Below are 20912 nucleotides of genomic sequence, written 5' to 3'. Positions count from 1 at the left end.
AAACATAAAATTATACTAGTAAATCAAAACCTTGAAATGCAAAACACATAAAAACTTTCTGGTGCACATATTCAGTATTTCTCTTTTACCTTATTGAAAGATAAAATCAGAAAATTTAGTAAAGTAACATCTTACCTTACTAAGAGATAAATAAAATTTAGATATTTCCAAAATAAGACAGTGGGAAAATTTCTACTATACTTGATTTTTTTTTAATATAAAAAGTATACTTGAGCCTTTCACAGACAGGTAAAGTGGTAAGAATAGGTTTAAAAGTATTTTTCTTGTTTTCTACTACCACAGTGGTGACAAGTAAAGCTGAAAAGTAATTATTTTCAGCCTCTCTGGGCAAAAAATTAGTGGAATAAATGCCCTTTGAAATGCTACTATGGAGAACACTATTTGGTTTTCTTAAACAATTTAGTGAAGAGAAAAAATCAGAGCACTGAGCTTCAGGTTCTGAAGAACAAGGTAAGATGATTACTCAAGGAAGTAAAAATATGAAACACAAGGGGAGAAAACTCGATTCTTAAGAAAGAGCAGTTGTACTCTAACTATTGACACCAAACACAGCTCCAGCAACAACCAGCACCTTCTGGTCAACTAAGGACATGCCTCAGAATTTTCACACAGTCTCATCCTTGAGGGATCTTTCCATCTCTTCTGACTGAAGAACAGATTATCATCAGTGCTTAAAGTGATCAAGAGCCGCAACAATAAAAGCTCTGATCATTTGTCCCCCGTCCTCATTGCCCCACAGAGACACTAACTTTTATTTTTATAAAATATGCAGTTAAGTTTGACACAGAGCTCCAGTAAGGGAGAGAAAAAAAGTGGGGTGGGGAAGATATGTATGAAAATAAATAAACAATTAGAGTACAAAACTTTTGAGGAAGAGGACTGGCACAGTGCTTTGACAGTTTCATTCCATCCACCTGCATTCCCCTTCCTACTTCCCATGCATGATGCTGACTAGCAGGTTTCTCCACATATTTCTCTTATTTCAAGCACCATGATTATCAAACCCCTTCACATGAAAAGGGGAAATCCTTCAAAATTTGCAGTCTTCTGTCAGCTACTAGCACTAAAAAAGCAATAACTGGCATCTAGACCAGTAAAGGAACTTGTAATGAAGACAGCAATATGTGCATTCACGTGTAGTCAACACCGCAGATTCTTGCTGAGCTCAGAAAAGGCAGAAGGGGTGCAAGCCTGTTGGTGTGATTTTCTTCACTTCTGTTACAGGATGGCTTACAGGATCCAGAATCCAAACCTACTCTCTTGCTCACAGTTTTTTCCTCTTGGTATCTCCTTTTAGAGTTTATGTGTAGAAGTAATTAATATTTCCAGCCAGCATTACCCCTGGAGTTTATCACTGATTCTTTGGGTCTGCTAGAGCAGAATGGTGTGAAACCTCCTGTTGCTCTGGGGAAACTGATCCTAATGTTGCTGATTTTATATTCTCTCTGACTAACCTAGCATAACATATCTGCAGTCCATCAACTACAAACACCTGAAGAGAAAAAAAAAGATGTGGCATTCCATAAAGAGTAAATATCGTTTGAAATCCCTTTAGATATCAAGCTACATGCTACAAGAAAAGCAAGTTTTAAGACATGAGTGAGGTGAAGCATAAATATCTTAATATAGAAACATACAATCATCATAAGGTTGGCTGGGGTTCAAAAGGACCTTAAAAATCATCTAGTTCCAACCCCAAGCCATGGGCAGGGATGCCTTCCACTAGAACAGGTTCCTCAGAGCTCCATGCAACCTGGGTTTGAACACTTCCAGCGATGGGGCAGCTACAACTTCTCTGGGCAATCTGTTCCAGTGCCTACCACCCTCACAGCAGAGAATTTTTTCTTAAAATCTAATCTTAACCTACCATCTTTCAGTTTAAAGCCATTCTCCCTTGTCCTGTCACTATATGCTTACGCAAATAGTACTTCATCTTTCGTGCAGGCTCGCGTCCCAGTACTGGATATAGATATTTCAATTATTTTTCACTTTTTGTCTCACCATCTCTCCTAAAAGCATAGCATGCCACTAAAATAAAAAACTAAATGTAGGTGTTCCTGCTCATTGCAGGGCCTTTATGACCTTTAAGTGTCCCTTTCAACCCAAATTATTTTCTAATTCTATGATTAGAAAACTCTAGATAGGAAGCACTAAGTTGTCTGGCAATAACAGCATTACATTATTATTCATCTAAGTATTTCTGGACTCTGAGCAGTCTAATTAGTCTAATGACATCTAATTCCTGAATATCCAGTTAAAATTGTGAATTCTGTCGAAGAAATTTCCAAAAGTATCTGATCAAAAATTCCACATTATTTATGAAAAAACCTGTCCTTTTTCATGTAGAGAAAGCAATACATACACGTCTTGCTTTGGTCTGGAAATTTCATGGAAACACTTATCAGAGATGGGAATTCAGGGAATTCGGTATGGGAATTACTGGAAATTCCGTAGGCTCCCTCTGCAGCACATACAGGAAGGAGTCTCTCCTCTTCTGTGTTCAGATCACATTTAATAGAAACTACAACCATGCAAGAAAAAAACAGTATAGTTTATCCCTTAGAGGGTCATTGATAATGAAATTTAGAACAAGAAAGACATGTTATGTTATCTACTTTTGGCCTCTTACATAATCAATCACTGAGTTTCAGCTGATAGCTTCTGAACTTCTCTCTTGAAACCACTGACTCTACTGGTTAACGTGCATCCTACAGAAAATTAGCTAATCTAAATCTGAAGACATCTGTAGATGTCAAACCCACCATTTCCTCAGAGTAATTCCCCAGAAGTGCCACATTTCTCTGTTGAACACATCAGGTGTCAGCTACCAGACAGGAGCTCCTGTTACCATTGCCTGTTCTTTAATAGCAACAGCAGCACCCCAGATTTTTGCCCTATGAAGGTAGTCGTGCAGTATGAATCAACTAATTTTTCAATCTTCTTTGAATAAGTGAAGTCAGAAAATTTTGTCAACCTCCCTCATCAGAAAAAGTGGAAAGGGTCTTTTTAGAGAAGTCTTAATGCCATGAAAAGACAGGACCAATCAACACACTTCTTGTGTGTGAATCTTTTAAGTTTAGATGCTTACTATATTTCATTTTTGAGTCCACTATAAATGTTGCTCCTGAGTAACATTCAGGCTTATTCTTGCACAGACAGAGCTAAGAAACACCTCAGATGTGAGCAAGGTCACAGATGACTTCTCTGTCAGTATCAAAGCAAGAGGGGCCTGTCCTCATACTCCATATGATCTCAGTTGTCACAGCAGAAAGCAAGATTCCTATCTGCTATAGATTGTGTGGCTGTATGCCTTTGCATACTGATTTAGTGAGCTCTTAAACAGACAAAATTTTCTTAAACACATTAAGTCCAGTAAAACTAAGAGAATGATACATAAGATGCAGCTCCAGTCCTCTAGGACTGTGGACCTACTCCTCCATACCAAATCTCCAGCAATCAATAGTACTGTGGGGAAATAAAAACTGAGCTGGTCTCAAATCCTGGCCAGGAACATTTCCTGACCAGGCTTTGTCCACACAGCATCCATCAGTCAGTTGGACAATAAACTCCTTTTCTCACAGGCAATGGGCAATGCTGCTAGCAAAGACACACATTTTTTTCCTCTCATCTACTTTTAAATGACTACTAGTGAAGAGGGAATAGAAGTGTTCTGTTACATTACAGGTGTTTGCCACCCAGACTAGCTTAACACAGAATAAATTTTCAAGAGAAATTTGGGCAGGTAGAGGTAATTTTTCTCCAGCATCAGGATTAACAGCAAACAAACTCAAGAAACACAAAACACCACTGGAAGAACAAACTCATGATCTCATAACTGCTGCTGTTTAAAGCATTTAATTTTTTCTCTTAATCTTCCTGAAATTTATTTTCTGAATATACAGACAGTTTCTACTGAAAGAGCAAATACCTGGAAGTGCACACACCAGGAAACTTGCTTAATAACTATTACTGCAGGAACACGGTTTGACATTACACCAGTATGATTTGTGCCAAAAAAAACCTCTATTAAAATCTAACATAAAAACTTTGTATTGAAGCCTTAATTTTGTGTTTTAATCACAGTTCTATTTATGTAAAGCAATACTGCAGAATACTTTGTCCACAGTTTTTTGGAAAGAGTAAATATTCCACTTATATAAAGCAGAAAATTTCAAATCAATATCAAGATACTGCTGAATTTCAGCACTGGAACTTTATTTATGTTTAATTCCACTAGTTAATATACTCTGCAATCTACAGATTACAGAGAATGGATCAGGATACAGACTGTGTTGGATAATCCATTCATTCCTAAAAAAGCACAAATTCTATTTTTTGTAAATCCATGCTGGTTTTGCACAAAAACTTCAGTGATTTATATGTCATTGCACAAACCAGGATTAAACCAAAACTGTTTCTAATAATCAGACCAGAGCCAAAGAACTTAAAACTCTTCACATGTCTCTGGTGAGCAAACAGAGCTACGAATAAACAAAAAACATCTAAAGTAAAATCTACGCTAATATTTTATTATCTAGAGCTAATAAGGAAACCCAACAGGCTGAAAGTAAGCAGAAAACGGTACATGGACTCTGTACTCACATGAAGTTCTGTCCTGTAAGTTACCAAATTTCACTGGCTATAATAGACTCTTCAGGTAAATCCAGCATTTTATTTTTCTAAATAAATAAATTAATATTAGGAAGACCTGTACAGGAGGCACAGTTTAAATCAACTTATGAAGCTTTTGGGGAAACATGATCCTAGTGTAATCAAAATGGTATTTTCATAACATAACAATATCAATAATAGAAGGCATGTTCTTTTTGTTCAAAGGTGCTATGTTTTGAAAATATTGCCATGTAGTATTTACGGTAACAGCTGTACAGTTAAACTTTAGGCACAAACTGAACTGCAGAGGATCTGCTGCATAAATATAATTCCCATGGCAACTAAGTGTGCTACTAGATAACAGAGAAAAAAGGATTTATGTGTTTGCTGAGCTGTCTTGCCCTAGAGGAATTCTCCAGGCAAATGCAGGCCACCTGCCACATGTTATATTAAGCTCAGCCTTCTGGACTTATTTCCAAATCTACAGCAAAAAGGTCCACCAAGTTCCATTTGAAGTTTCCCTGTCATGGTCCTAGTCACTCCAAAATACACAGCTCACTCTTCAATATGCTTCAGATTATATATTGCAACAGAGATGTTTAACAATAAGTAAGTGTATTTCTGATTGTGATTTTTTGAATCTAAATCCTCCACAGAAAGTGGACAAGCAATGTGAATCTTCAAATTCATTTAAAGTTTTGTGCGTGTCCAATTGTACTGAGGTGCACTATTAAAGTGTGTGTAGTTTTTAAACTCTACTAAAAACAGTATTCCTGTTTTAATATTATAAGGAAAAATATTTGGGTCAGATCATTCACATAGTATCTTTCTAAACAATAAATACATTATAGGTCCAAAAGACTTGCCTTCATATGCAGGAAAAAAACCAAAACAACCATTTTTGCTAGAATACATTGCTAATAGAGAAGCAATGCTTGGAAATGCTTTAATTTGGAATATTATACTGGGAATGACAAAAGACCACTAAAGTAGTAGAAAAAATACAATCATGTGGCAAGCAATAGACAAACCTAATGCAAATAATGCCAACAAGTCATCAAAGGACCAGAGTATGCGTGAAAGAGCACACTGTTTACAGTGTTTTCCTTGTCAATTTTGCCTCTTGGATATTGACTAAAAAAACTTTAAGAAACTGTATTTAGCAAAGAAGAATATCCCTAGGTATAAGTCCCAGAAAGAAAACTGCTTTGCTCCATTCTCCCTGGGAAAACCCAGCGACACTTTAAAGAGGTAGCAGAGTTTGCCTGATAATGACATGAATTTTAGCAGGGGAACACGCCCCATACACTTTTTTTTGGTAGTTTGTAAATCTAGCTCATTGCTAAGTCAATGGTCAGCATCAGGCAGCAACAGCACCATGAATTTGGGCACCTACACTTATGAAACACCTTCATGTTATCCTTCCAAAGTCACCATGCAGAAGATGGACAAGCCATTAACATGGGCTTCCTGCTGTCTTACTACTTGTGCTCATCTCTCCAGAGTTGTTCATTTACATCCCCACCTTAGCCTAAACCATCTTGCTTCAGCTCCATGTGAACCATGAGCTTGAACCAAAGTCCACAGAAGTTAAATGAAGCCTTGTGCTAGCATGAAGACATTTTGTTAAGTAATAGGATAGCATGCATTCCCATTGTCTTTTATTCTCCTTGCTCTTGTTTGAGCAAGTAATCAGTAAGTCCAGTGTTTTAACAAAGAGAAGAAAAATAATATTAATTATTGTGAACTTCTGTTGCAGTGGTCACAAATTAATCTCTCTTCAGGATAGTCATAAAGTATTTGCATTAAAATGCAGAACTGCATGTGCAAGGACAGAAAAAGAGGAACACTTAATGGAACACTTGTTCATCACTGCAAAATAACATCTGTGTTATATAAAACCACTAAAAAAACAGTACACAACAGAAATGAGTTAAAGATCAACATGACATAACCACATAAGAATATGCATTTTTATTACTAATAATAGTTTATACGCCCTAATGATTTTTTGTTCTTTTTAGAAAAAAAAGGGTAAAAATAGAGGACTATCATTAAGTATTACTCTGACTTGAGCTTTCTTAGAAGTGATCACACAAAATACTTCACCAATAGATATGACAAATGCACTTTATATTTCAATGTGTCAAACCATTTCAATACTCAGAAACTATGTTAAAGCTGGCAGGCAAGCAGACTATATTAAATTTTTCTCTGGAATCGACTTCAATTCTGTACTGAATTATTGGAATTTTAGTGACCCTAAAAAAGGCTGTCAAAAATAATATTCAACACAGAGTTTCCAAATCTAATGCTCTATTACGCATACTTCACATAAAATAATATAGTTTCAATATAAGCAAATCAGTCAAGAACAACATTCTATTTGTACTTATAATTTTGCATACAGTTGTATATTGATTTTTCACAGCATTTTTTAAATGTACCTTCTCCTGAAAAAAATAGTCAGAGGCTACATGTGGCGATTCACTTTGTTGCAGATTTGATACAGTTGGAAACCCTTTTTAAAGAAATAAATAAAAAATCTACCAACATGGGACTGTAAACATGTTAATAGCTGTTTCAGAACTCCGATTTTTCAAGACTCATATAGACTTGTACATAACAAAATTCTCTTAAGAATTTTTTTAGTGCCAGAAAAATGGTTGTATTTACAAATCACTTAATTTCTTTTCCTTCCATTTAATTTGATGTTCTCTCTGCACAATGAAATTCAACAGCAGTATTTATTTTCTTCTTTATTTTTTTCCCTTGTCTTCACAATAATCAACATGTTACTATCTTGCTTTTAAGACATCTTAAAATTAAGCTCTGGTATTTTACTATTCATACTAATAATGTAAAAAATTTAAGAGTTAGGCTTGCCATTTACCTGCTCACTATTAATTCCAACCACTTCTTTCTGTTAAATCCCTATTGTTACAAAATGCTGCCAGTAAAGTGATCACAGAAGTACAGAATCACAGAATAATCTAAGTTGGAAGGGACCCACAAGGATCATCAAGCCCAGCTCTTAAATGGCACTAAGTATAGGAGTACCTTTTCTCTTGTATCACTGATGCTATAGATGTACAGAAGTCACAAGATCAGGGTGTGCTTCACTTAAATAAGGGAATTCAATCATATATCACAGCTCAGGAGGAGGCATGGTTAAATCCACAGTAGCTTGGTAAGCAACACAGAAAGCCCATCAGCAGCTTAACTCTGTGACAGACCCAGAGGCAACTTGAGAGCTGTCAGCACAACTGCCTGTGAAGCTCACAAGGGAAGCAATAGCCAATTATGCCCCATGACCTGCTACTGGAAAACACAGTGAGAAAGATAACAAATCAAGGGCTTGAAAAACTTTTCAGAGAAGCTACGTAGTTTACTTCCTACCAAACATGCATCTCACTTCAAGCTTTTAAGAACAGGGTAGCATTCAGTGACCGTGCTCTGCCTGACCCTTATGAAAGAGGACCACGCCTTCAACATTCCCTACGTGGATAAAAACATACAGGCCATTCACCTGGAAGCTAAGCTTTAGCTATAGCTGCAGAATATTAACACTTGGATCTCTGTTTTGGTTGCTTGGCTCTCATATCAGTGTGAATGATCAGCATCAAAACCAAACTAGACTCAACTAGAAAGGAACCGAGCCTACTTGTAAATTTTCTTTCCATCCAGACCTTCTGATGGATGGGTCTGAGTAGCTATAAAATTTAACTGGGAATAATATTTATTTTGTTCACAGCAGCAAATAAAATAGAAAGAGCTTTTCCTGATTCTCACTACCTGATCTACCTCCTTCCTCTGGCCAGCACTGTTTCCCTAACTACACTGTTACACGGTCTTCCCTGCTACCTCAGTCTAAAACCTAGCTTAAGTTCAGGCTCAGTGAACTACACTGAAGTTGTGTACACAACACCAACTTCAACAGTGACCTGCAAGTTGAGCTCAGAAACATTTCTAATTATTCTGTGTCTGCCAACAGTCATTCATGGATTCAATCTGATCTACAGAAAGTAATAAAAATTTCAGCCTCCGGCTTCAACAAGGATAGCATCAAGCCAGTATATGTCTAGGTTAAAATAATCATGTTGAGAGGTGTAGTACACAGTTTATGCCTGTGTTTTACTAAAAAAACATACTTACAGTTTATTTGAGGGCTTAAGCAGCATTTTAAAGATATGCAGGACTTTGGAAAGCCATCAGTATGCAGGATGAATTTCACTCTTTCACCGAGGTAAGAATACTTGATTTGCAGGTAACATGCAAAGTAGTTTTAGTTATAAGCCATAAGCAAATGCAAAGAATCTGAAGCACACTGGCTGTGCGCTATTTAAATAAACACTAACAAAGGGCAAATAAATTAAAACACTTCAAGTAATTAAAGATGTAGATTAAATAGTTGTGTCACACACAGAGAAATCAACCCCCTTCATCAACCCCCAAAAAGAACAGAAGTAACTGACATGCTGGTTTAAACTTTCATAATTTCAAAGCATGAGGGGACAAAATGTGTGAGAGTCTACTGAATATGCAGACATAGCATTTGAAGATGATGACCAGGGTTATTTTACAGTTCTGTGACCATTTTGGTGTCTGGGGTGGCAGGAGTCCTCTCTGGGAGCAGTGGTCCAAAACACTTTGTTCTACAGGAAGGGTTTTCTGAGCAAGAAGAAAATTGTGGCCTTTTAAAATGACTGACTCTCTAGAGGTCGTGGTACCATATATCAAACAAAGTAAAATTAAATTCCCTGATTTTAAATATTAATTCCTGTTAAACCACAATCATGCAGCTAATTTTCTCTAGTCAATGCATTATTAAGGCAATTAGAAAAGGGGTCAAAATCTACTAAATTATCCACTTAAATGTCTTGATGGCCAAACTCCACTGAAAGATCAAGTTTCCTAAATTGTGAACCAAACTATGCAGTCAAGAAAAAAACATAAATAAAAAGTACATCATTGTGAAACAGGGAAAATACCAGATATATTTCCCTTCTGATAATTGTATTTGCTTGAAGTTCATGTGACTGAACTGTGAACACAAACATCCATTCCTAAAAACCAATTAAGCATATCTCTGTTGATAGTCACATCCTTGGGCATTTCCTGTGGATGCACTCGGTACACACACCTTTTCCTCTTTGCCTAAATAGCTTGAGAGAAACACTGATTGAACCAGTAGTACTGCATAGCCAATAACACAATGCCAGCCTGGCCTTCTACAGGGCTTGCTGCCAGGGAATTTGAGAACGTATCAGTCATCTCAGAAGCAGAATGAGTGCTACAAATCTCTCTCAACAAGAAGCGAGGCTTGGGTGGATAAGGTGAAGAAAAGGGTGTGGACTGATTTGAAAGGTTCCTAGTACAAACTGCAAAAAATTTCTGAAAGATTCTCTAGGAAGCTTCTTACCCCGATCAAGGATTTCTGCACAAAAGAACAATATGACCCTTTAATAAAACATTTTTAAAGGCTTTAATGAATATAAATTAGATTAGGTAATCAATACATATTACTATGTTATATTTTTATCAAATTATATTCAAAAGCAGCCTCTCTCATCCAGTTTGTAATTTCCAGAGTGGGTTCTGATTGACATTCCTCTAAACAAAGGATGCCTGAAATATGACTATATTATTGGCATTTTGTCAATGGTAGCAAGTTACAACTTGTCTAATAACTGAAAGCTAATGATAATTAGCTCTTGCCAAGTCTGGTAATGTACCCAGTTACTATTTAGCACTCAGATTGTAAAAGCAAAAGCTCTGTTTTGTGGTACTGTAGAAGTTTTAGAAAAGAACCAAAAGATTGCTTGCGTACTTTCTGTTCAAGTCAAGAGGAAATTAAATATATCACACTCTTGATGTCTTGGCCTCAAAATTAGCACAAATATAACATAGGTGGGAGAAAATATGTTTACTTCTTATTTTTATGGCTTATCTGAGACAATTTTTTAACTACATAAGTTTTTCAGTTTTTAAATATTTTTTTTCAGAACAAATTTATAGTCAGATCTATGATTTAGCATCTCATTCAGTAAACACGCAAACCAATGCATCCTGCCCAGAAATGGAAGGAAGAGTTTAACATTAAATAAGTGTTGGTTTAAAGAAAACCAAAGCAACTAACCTCAAAGAAACAATGTAGGACATACCCTACATCAAATGAAACTATTTTTGCTGCTAGAAGTCCCAAAAAGATAGCGATAAGAAAATATGGAAGACAAAAAAAATTTTTTGCAAAATGGTACATTCTTTTCTCCATCCATTTGCTGAATATATAACCCAACATCAGTGACAAGAGAAAAATCAAACACAATTGTTTGACAGAGCAAATGTGGTCTATAAAAGGTGAAGCAAATATTTTCGAACACCAGCTGGAAGATATTCCATTGTGGTAAAATTGGAAGTATGCATGCTAAAACATGGCTGGGCAGATGAGAATCTTCAGACCACTCAGACCCCTCAGTGCACTCAGAGTTATGTTTGGATGCCACCTGGAAGCACTTTGCTTTTATGACATTCTAGAACCAAAATGAAGTTGCTTTTCAGAAGCAGGCACAAAGGTAAATATATCCTTCAGATGAGTTGCCTGCAGGACAGAACTTGTTACTGTAAGAGAAGCAAAAGATTAGCTGTTTAGTAAAGAATCTAAGCATTGTGACATTTAAGATCTGATCATCTCCAAGGCTGGCTTGAGAATGTGGAGATGTCTGGTTGGTAGGGTGGGACCTGCATGCTTGAGTCATGGTCTCTGCTTTGACCAGCCTGGGGAGGGAATACACACTTCAGGCTCACAAGACTCCTTCTAATCAAAGGTCAGTCTTCAAACTTTGATTTTGAACACCTTATGACACAGAGTAATGAGAACGTAAGTCAGTGGGAAAGAGGTATTTCTCTACATGGAGGTTTCACCTTTTCCTGCTGAGCAAAGAACAGCTGCTTTTTTACTATTCATTCCAGATCTTCTTTGTTAGTACTATCTACTTTTGATTTAAAAGTCACTGTCCTGATTGGTGGTACAATAGCTGACAAAAACTTTTCTTGTACACAAATACCATTTACTCAGAAAACAGGAGATTTTCAGGAAATGTGTCATAAACAATTTCATAACCTTAAAAAAATTCAGACTGGATCTCAAAAGCACTGAATACTGCTTAAATGCAATTTTTCCTTGAGGTTTTTCACATCCCATTACTTTGCTACCAGTATTTTCTTTAGCATTTCCAGTCCTGGCTGCTATGTGTCCTCATCTACATGGCCTGCCATTTACCCTTTATGGTGAAACTTTAAGATATCCCTAGTTTATCACAAAAAAACCAAAAAAACAAACAAAAAAACCAACAAAACCAAAAAAAACCCCAGAACTATCTCAAAGCCTACTTTTATGACACCAGTGCTGTGTTGCGTGTTAATTCATACTGCCACAACACTACCAGGCCACTGTCAAGAGTCTTGGCAAGTACTTCATCCTTCTGTACTGCCTGCAGCTTTGCCCTACCACCACAGGCTGCCCAGCTCATGCTGTCATGAGACTGTTACATAAAAGCCATTAACACCCTTCATTTACAAAAAAAAAAAAAAAAAAGAAATCACTAACCTATCTCATACTTTCTCACTGCTGTTATGTTATTGCTGTGGGAAAAACCTTCCTTTGCCCAGTGACATTTTGTTCCGGGCTGTCTTTGAAATTTCTTCTGAAAGCAAAGAACTTCTTTATAAAACATCCACCAAACAAATAACATCTTCCCCAACACAGTTGAATGTTTATGTGGTGAAAATTTTTGTATTTGTGAGCATTCAGAATTTTAATCATAATTTCTTTGACATGCAGAAATAAACAGTGTGTGTGAAGTAGCATCCTTTAGAAAATAGAATCCCAAATAAAAAAGATAGAAGTCAAGAGAAGACTCTGTTCCCTGCTAAATTAATTACAATGGGAGTCAACAGAATTTAGCAGTACTGATAGGTTTATTTTCATGCCTGCCTTCACTCTGTCAATTCTTCCCAAAAGAACTAATGCTGCAGGTGATTTGAATGGCTTCCCCCCACCACCAAAGACACACACACACACACACACACACAAAAAGATCCAGAACCAAAACTTCACCCCACAGGGAGCCTTGGTGCTTACATTCAACTAAATGACATTAATACTGCCTTAACAGTAGCATTTCACCTCTGACACCCTCTTCTGCTCCAATGCATTGACTGTAGTGCATCTTTGTAGTGCATCCATGTTGATCCTGCTGAAGCACAAGCTGCAGATGGCATTTTTTCTATCATCAAGCGAGCACAAGTCTGGAATAAGGGTATTGAAGCAGCAATGCCTATGTCCCAAGAATAGCTGGCCACAGGTCTGAAGGGCAAGGCACAGAAGAGAAATACAGCAAAAGGACTGACATCAGACAGTTAACTTTTTTAACTCACACAATTCTTGGAAGGCCTAAGTAGCTGCAGGTTTCATGGTCAACATACTTAATGTCTGTTAGTACCAAAAAAGAACTGAGGATAATTTTCAAGAGGTTTTTCAGATTGCTTCAAGAACAATGCTGTCTCTGGTGGTCACATCTAGCTAAAGTCAGCTCAGAGACAGAATATTTTGCTTACTACAGCATAATTTTCTCTGGTAAGGTTAATCATGTTCTTTCCCATTATTATGGAAAACCTATCAGGCATGTTTGACTGTTATAAACACCACCAGTCTATTACCCACAAAAGCAACAATTTTCCAAGACATCAGTAAATCACTGTATCCCAGCTGTGTGCCAGCTCTTTACGGCACTTACTTTTTGAACTGAATTTCTCATGCTAGAGGTGTTTGTGTGGGGAGACAAGGAAGTGTTCTCAGCTTCAGCTAGCAACAAGAAGAAAGGCAGCACTGTCATGAGAGCAGATACACACAGGGACAAAGAACTGGAATGATCCTTAGCGATGAAAAGCTTGAACTTGACTGAACTGAAAAATTAGAGAGAAAGAAACTGAAAGGGAAAGGACCACTAAAAAAGACAAGGAACTTAAGACAATTCACATCTTCATTAATGATCTGGATAATGGGGCAGGGTGCACCCTCAGCAAGGGTGCTGATATCAGAGACTGATACTTCCCACAACTGGGAGATGTGGCTGATACACCAGAGGGTCACACCCAGAGGAACCTTGACAGCCTGACAGGAACCTCATTAAGTTGAGCAAGGAGAAGTGCAAACTCCTGCACCAACATAATACTGGGAGTCACCCAGCTGGAAAGCAGCTTGGCAGAAAAGGACCTAGGAATCCTTGTGGACACTAAGTTGAACATGAGCCAGCAATATACAATTGCAGCAAGAAAGGCAGATGGTATCCCAGGCTGCATTAGAGAATCTGTACGGCCACATTAGAAATTGACTGACTTTATCCGCACATAGGTTAGCAATTAAAAAAAAAAAATTAATAGGACAAGTAAAGAAAGAATTTTAACGCTAGGGACACAGTAATGTTGGGGACACATAGGTTTCTTTTAGTAGATGAACCAATCAGAACTGGACAAACTGGGAGTATTTGGGAGTATGCATATGAATATGACAATGGAAATCTGAAAGATAATAAAAATCAGTAAGGAGCAATTTTGGGAGAAACCCTTTATAGTCTTTTTTCCCTGCACAATTGTATTTCAAATGAATGAGATACTTTTAAGCACTGCAGACATTACGTGAAACAAACTTTAGCCCTGTTAATCCTTGTAGCTTTTTTCCCTCACCCCGGGTACATCAGGTACCCTCTAAGTACAGCCTGGGTGTACTTAGATTGGAAGATCCCTTTTACCAATACAGGAGAACTGTCTAAGAGGGGACAATCCTACCCTTGCCAGGTACTGTGAAATATGTCACACATTTGCCTGTCATAGCCAACACAGGTCTCCTAACAATTAGAACAGATCTCAGAGATAACAGTGAATCACAACCATAACTCTTGTGTCTGCCATCTTCACATTAATCTGGGGAGAGGGAGAAATCTTCAGAATGGAAAAGAACTGAAAAACACAAAGAACACCCCTGATTTTCTTCATTTGTTATACATGGAGCAGAACCACTTAATATGCTGTTTTACCTAGAACATCAGTGACACTGGGCACTGTAAGGAAAGACAAGATAAAATTACTGGGTATCTGTTGCATGACAACATCATAAATGGATGTATGGAATAAGACTTCCTCAGAACAGGCCCCCCAAGAAAGGAGGGGACGGGGTTTGTTACTTCTCTGACACTGCTTATCCTTCTGCTCTTCCCAAACAATATTAACCGTGATCTTAGACAAGGCAAGGTGATAGTATAGGTAACTCTGTTATTGTTGGGTTATTTTAGCACCATATAGTTGTTGTCTATGTGGTTCCAAGAAAATATTCTGTTTGTTTAGACTTTCAATTTGTATAGGACCTTGATCAAAAAGACTAGCTAGAAAGAGATAAATGCATTTCCTTGTTTCCCAAAACCACTACTGCTATCATAATCCGAAAGATGCATCATAGAAGTATTAAAGAACACCTGTGATCCAAGTCAGCAAAAGGGGTCCCAACCACATAGAAAATTTTAAAAATTTTGAAGATGGTAAATTATATTCTTCTGAAGACAAGCATTTTTCTAAGCTTCTTTTGAAGCCACAGGCAGAGTCCCGCTTTGCTCACCTCCAGTCTCCTTCACAATAAGAATAGGTTGAGCTGTATTGATCTTAATTTTGTCCATGGACATACAGGGTACCTGAAATATGGAGTTATTTTTTAAATTCTTTTCCATGTTAATAAAGCAGGAGACCTAGAAAAAGTCCACCAGTCTCAATGACTCAAAGCTACTGATAACTCCATGTTTCTGTATTGAAGTCTTTTCACTCTGATAGCCCAGAAAGAATGGCTGACATACCCAAAGATGTTTGATGAAAATGGGGTGTTTAACTCCCTTATTCTGTCCAACACATGCAAAGACTTAATTTCCCTCACTTCATGACCTATTTGAGTGCACTACCTAATTTTTATTCCTTTCTATGTGATTTGAATTTACCATTAAAATATTTTTAATATCTGACTGCAATAGCTCAGAATTGATCCAACTGAGCATCCGATTTCAGAGCTTGCTTTCCTTTCTTGAAAAGGATTTGAATCTTGATTCCTTCCATTTTTCCCAAGAGAAAGCTCATGAAGTGTATAGCCTGACAGGACTCAGTGTTGGTGAGAAGTTTTTGAAAAACAAGCAGAGGCTGTTAGAATGATAATCAGTCTTTGGGTTTTCCTATTACTTTACTGTTTTCAGGGACCTCATAAGAGCAGCAAAGTGGCTGCATTCCTGTTTACCTAATCTGGGAAGGTGGTAAAGACCAGCAAATTTTGTTGAGTAAAGGTCTCCCTCAGTAAAAAAATGATGATTCCCTGGTAGGAAAGACATGTTTAACCTCAGTGACAGAGGCTGGAGCTACATGGTGAGGAATTTCTGGCTTTATAAACTTTGAGTCAAAGTTTAGCACAAATAAAATTAGAAGATGGCTAAGAAGTTCTTTATCACCTGCTTATTTCTTTCCAGGATTCCTTTCCAACAATTCCTTAAGCTGGGAGTCATGACCTGAGCATGAGGAGTCTGCAGTGGTAACTAGAAAAGAAAACTCGGTCTTTAAGTCATGATAACCCACAGCAGTATTTTGTGACAACTGAGCATTTCTTCCATTACTTGAACACAACAAAAGGCTATATTTCTATTGCTGTCTTTCAAGCAGTCTGGGGAGAGATGTAAACCTATTGGCATAGAGATATTCTGGTATATGCAAACATTATCTTAAGCATGGTTAACACTTAAGCTAAGTGTGTGGTGGTTAGGTTTTAGTTTAGGGATGGTTTGCTCCTACACACCCTCCCCCCTCCCCCTTCTTTTTTAACTGCTGACTTGGCTGCTTTCTAGCTCTGGTTTAGTCTGCTAGGATTCCAATGCAAAGGAAGTAGGAACTCTTTGGGAATTATGTGCGTGTACAGCTGTATGCCCTACAAGTTCAAGCCACATTTATGGTCCATTCTTCTCAATTCTGATCTTTCACACTGCACTCCACTGAGAGGAAGAGGGTAACTGCACTGAAGATTATCACTATAGCTGCATTTCAGGAAGGCATGAGGAAAATGTGTGTTCATCTCATATCTATTAATGTATGCCCTTTTGGGATAGCCGTCCCACAAATCTGGCCTCACTAGTAAAAATCTGCTTGTAGGCACCAGTTGTGTTCCCTAGATTTGGCAGGAGGCACAGCTTGAAAAACAGAAAAGGTAGAGAAGTGGCTCGGTTCTGCAAAGACAGGGCTAGTGGAGCAATGGGTAGGGTGTTTCTTTACATGGGGCTCTACTTCCTCTTCATTTGTAGGTTGAGAAATGCTGTTTTCTTCAAACTATTTTTGTTCCAGATTAAGGAACAAAGACTCAAAGCAGCAATACCAGCTCCAATTCAGTTCTGTTTCATTCCCCTCCTGTCAGAAAAAAAGTGACCAAGTATGTTTCTACTCAAAATGCCTGCAAAAGCTATACCCTGTACAGAGGTAGCTGAGCTTCCATCTGAAATATCACAGTGGCAGGAAGAACTGATCTTTCCTTACCTCTCTTGTCTTTCCCACACTCATTTTTCCTTCATCAAAAAAAAAAATTTAGAGGAGGAGGAAGATAATTATGCCCTTGCAAAAGGAAGTTGAGACAAAGAATTAGCCTCCTAAAGTCAAACAATTTTACCATGCAACCAGAAACTGGATAAAACACTGTCCCAGGATGCTGGTCTAAAGAAAAGCTTAAGATGTTAGAATAGCCCTTGTAAAAATGCTGCCAAAATTTTGATTTGATAATAAGCTATGAGTGCAGACAAAATAAGGAGGGAATCACAGGGCATGGAGCATTCCACCACCACTGTATCTGGTACCAAGCTACAAATGGGATGAAGTCACAGGTGCATCTATCAGGGGAAAAAAAAGATTTCCTGTGGGTAAAATTCATGTCTCTCTGGAAATACTACAGCTGATGCATATGTTGTTCAGAGGCACTGCAAATTCTCTTCTGGAAGCTCTCAGATAAAAACAGTCTCCTCAGAGAAACCAAGATAAATCTTTGCTTCTCACGCACATCTCAGATTCTGCCCAAAATGAATGAGGGAATAAGGACAATTAGAAGAAGAAAAAAGCTTCAATTAGCATACAAATATCTTGGCAATCAGGCAATAGTAGCAAAGGAAATGCAGAAAAAAATACATGACAGTTTAATGGGGAATTCTTAAAATATTTTATTTTTTAAGATTTATTGAAGTGTGTATGTGACATTTTAATAAGCTTGTCCCAACATCCAGTATTTTTGAAGTTTGCTTGAGTATAGTAGGAATTCTTTATATTAATGAATTGTGACCAGGGTTTTGCATTTTGTTCATGGAACAAGACACAGTTTCTGCACGTGCTCACTAAAATGCACACTAATGTTTAATATTTTTCTTACAATTTCTTCTATTTATTTAAATCCACGCAATGTTGTTTTCATTTGCAAATATAAAGAAAAGAGATAGTGACATGAAGAGGAAGGGCTGTCCTTTGAAATGTGAACTTAACCATAGGGGCTAAAATGTCTAAAATAACTTCTTTCAGTTAAGAGTAGCTCAACACATGCTATTATGAATCAAGTACCTTATGAAATTACTTTGTAGACACCAATTACTTACACAGTACATAATGCATTTTTCTGCTAGGTAAAATTAAGTCTCAGCAATGAAAACACCATGCCCAATAATTTGCACAAGAAAAATGGAAAGAGGATACATAAATCAGTGGAACAAACAAAAGCCTTATGCTCTGATTTCAGCCAAAACTTAAATCTTAGCAGAAGTAAGTTTCAGAACTGAAATCACCATACCCAACAATTTGTGCAAGAGAAAAAGAAAAGAGCATACATAAATTGGTGGAACAAACGAAAGCCCTTTCTGCTACACTCTAATTTCAACCAGCTCTTAAACCCTCGTAGAAATGAGTTTGGTGATTTCAGCTGAATTTCACAGTTAGCATCAGAAAACTAGTTTCAATTATTAGCTACAATTTCATTTGATTAAAAGCCCCTAATCTGGAGATGCCCAGGACTCTGCTAGCTTGTAAATTAAGTTAACATTTTCCTTCACCTCAAGACAGGAGGATTGCTCAGAGCTAGGATTCAATGCACCACGTGTTTTACAAAGATAAACAAGTGCCTTATGTTACTTTAATACTTTAACCTTCATGAGCCACGAAGTATTTCTCTCAAAATATTTAAATATTGTTCTCTGATTGCTATTAGGCATCCACCATACTTCAGGGGAGTCTGGAAAGCAGGAAGAACTCTTTTTATCAGAGGTCTCTGTCAATGTACCAGAAAGAACCTGGACCTACAGTACCCCTCTCTCCCCCCACCATATGAGCACACACAGAAGGGAGAGGATGTGAGAGAAGTTAAGCACTGCCACCTTCACATAAATCTAGTATCCTAGCCTCCTATTCAGTCGAGCTAGAGGATATGTTTAAATGCAGTTGATAAGACAAACAGATATAAGCTTCACAGAAGCATAGAATACAGGAATCTTCCATCAGCATTGTCTACCCCACATGCTTTTTTTTAAAAAAAAGATACAGTAGAAAATTTTCTTTTTATATAAAATTTGCAGTATTTGAAACTATGTACCTATGATTTGAAGAAAAAGGCTAGTAAAGCCCATTTTTTATTCTTTCAGCTAGGCACAAGAAAAAGCTGACATATGGAAGAGAGCTGTGAACAGAGAAAAGATGCACCTTTGGTCATTATGTCCTAGAATAACTTAAGAAGTGTCACTCAGGATTGGTGCTGGGTGCTCTGCAATGCAGTGGGGGAATTAGATCTGTTATCATTCTTCCTACTCTAATAAAAAATATAGAAGGAGTCAAACAAGCCATGAGAAATTAACACAGAAGAAAAGCATTTAGAAAAATCCAGAACCCATTTGCACTGGCAGTCCCTTTGTTATTAATGCTTCCAGTGCCCATGAATACTTTTGGCCCTTGCCCTTGTCTGGTGCAACTGACTGATGGAATACTCACAACACAGAAAACAACTTCAGAAAATGCAGTATTTTCAATCTACTTCCCTGGTGACTTGCAAATCTTTGTGAAATCATACACCCACAGGACTGTATCACTTGTAGAACGATTCCGAAGATTTTGAAGAGCATTAACCTGCATAAACTTGGCCTATCAATAAAGTTAAACTGCAGCTGCTTTTACAGTGGAGGCATTCACGATAGTTTTCTATTCATTTCACTACTCTGTACTACACTACTATTCTGACTTTTTTTTCTTTGTGTGTGTTATTCATCTGGACAAGATCTCTTTTCACTGGGAATAACAGAAAGTATGGGATTTATTGCTATAATGAAGTTCTTTCAAATCTCTGTTTTCTCTCTCTAAAGGACAGGAGGATAGGCGTTCATCTCATCAGGCAGCTTATTAGGATTAGCACTGAGTAAGACACCACAGAATGTCAAGCCTATCAGTTACTAAACATGCATCATACAAACTTTGTCTTTGCGAGAACCTCTGCTCTGCATTTGTCATCCACCTGAATAATTAACAAGTACATGCTGCCTGCCAGCAGCTTAGGGAATTAATTTTCCCAGATTAAATGCAGATCACGTCTGCAAAAAACTCAGACCACACACATGCTGCACTACTACCTTTCAAACATTAAAAGCAAGGAAACAAGTTTTATTATGGTCTCAGCTGAGTCTGACCTAAAACTTATTTATTATAGGTATGACTTCATAATCATTATGAAGTGGTCAGAGAGGTTTTAATATCCAACTCATGCAACAAGCCAACAAGGAACTCTCTTGAGCTGGTATGAGAAGCTATTTAAATAAATCTCCACTCTAGAGTTGCTTCCCTGTTTAATGTTATTCTATTCCCAAAATACTGAGACAGTCATAGAGAAAATCTAATGTCTGTAAACACTGAAGGTTTTTTGAACTTGAAGTATTTACTCTAGGCTCTTTAAAAATAGATTTAGAGATGAAAACTGCAGCATGCAATAACATGTATATTCATGCCAGGGACTGAAAACAAATGAGGTATCTCATTACCTGATATTTTCTGTGATCTAAGGCAACACTTGCCCCAAAATCAGAAGCCTGATAAAGACTGATCTCTATTTGAGATGATAAATATGACTGATTATTGAAAAACATGATGAAAAACATCCTTTTATACTATGCTTAATAAAACTGTTATTATATGATATA

General features: G+C 37.3%; 1 protein-coding gene across 7 annotated transcripts in view; it reads right to left on the bottom strand.

Annotated features, from left to right (window-relative positions):
• The window catches only part of NPAS3 (neuronal PAS domain protein 3), a 599417-nt gene that overhangs the window by 471507 nt on the left and 106998 nt on the right, over window positions 1-20912 (bottom strand). The gene's annotated exons all lie outside the window — the stretch shown is intronic.

Source organism: Aphelocoma coerulescens, chromosome 5 (genome assembly GCF_041296385.1).
Source record: "Aphelocoma coerulescens isolate FSJ_1873_10779 chromosome 5, UR_Acoe_1.0, whole genome shotgun sequence".
NCBI classification, from domain to species: domain Eukaryota; kingdom Metazoa; phylum Chordata; class Aves; order Passeriformes; family Corvidae; genus Aphelocoma; species Aphelocoma coerulescens.
The sequence above is the reverse complement of the archived record's forward strand: the minus strand, read 5'-3'. Positions and strand labels throughout refer to the sequence as shown.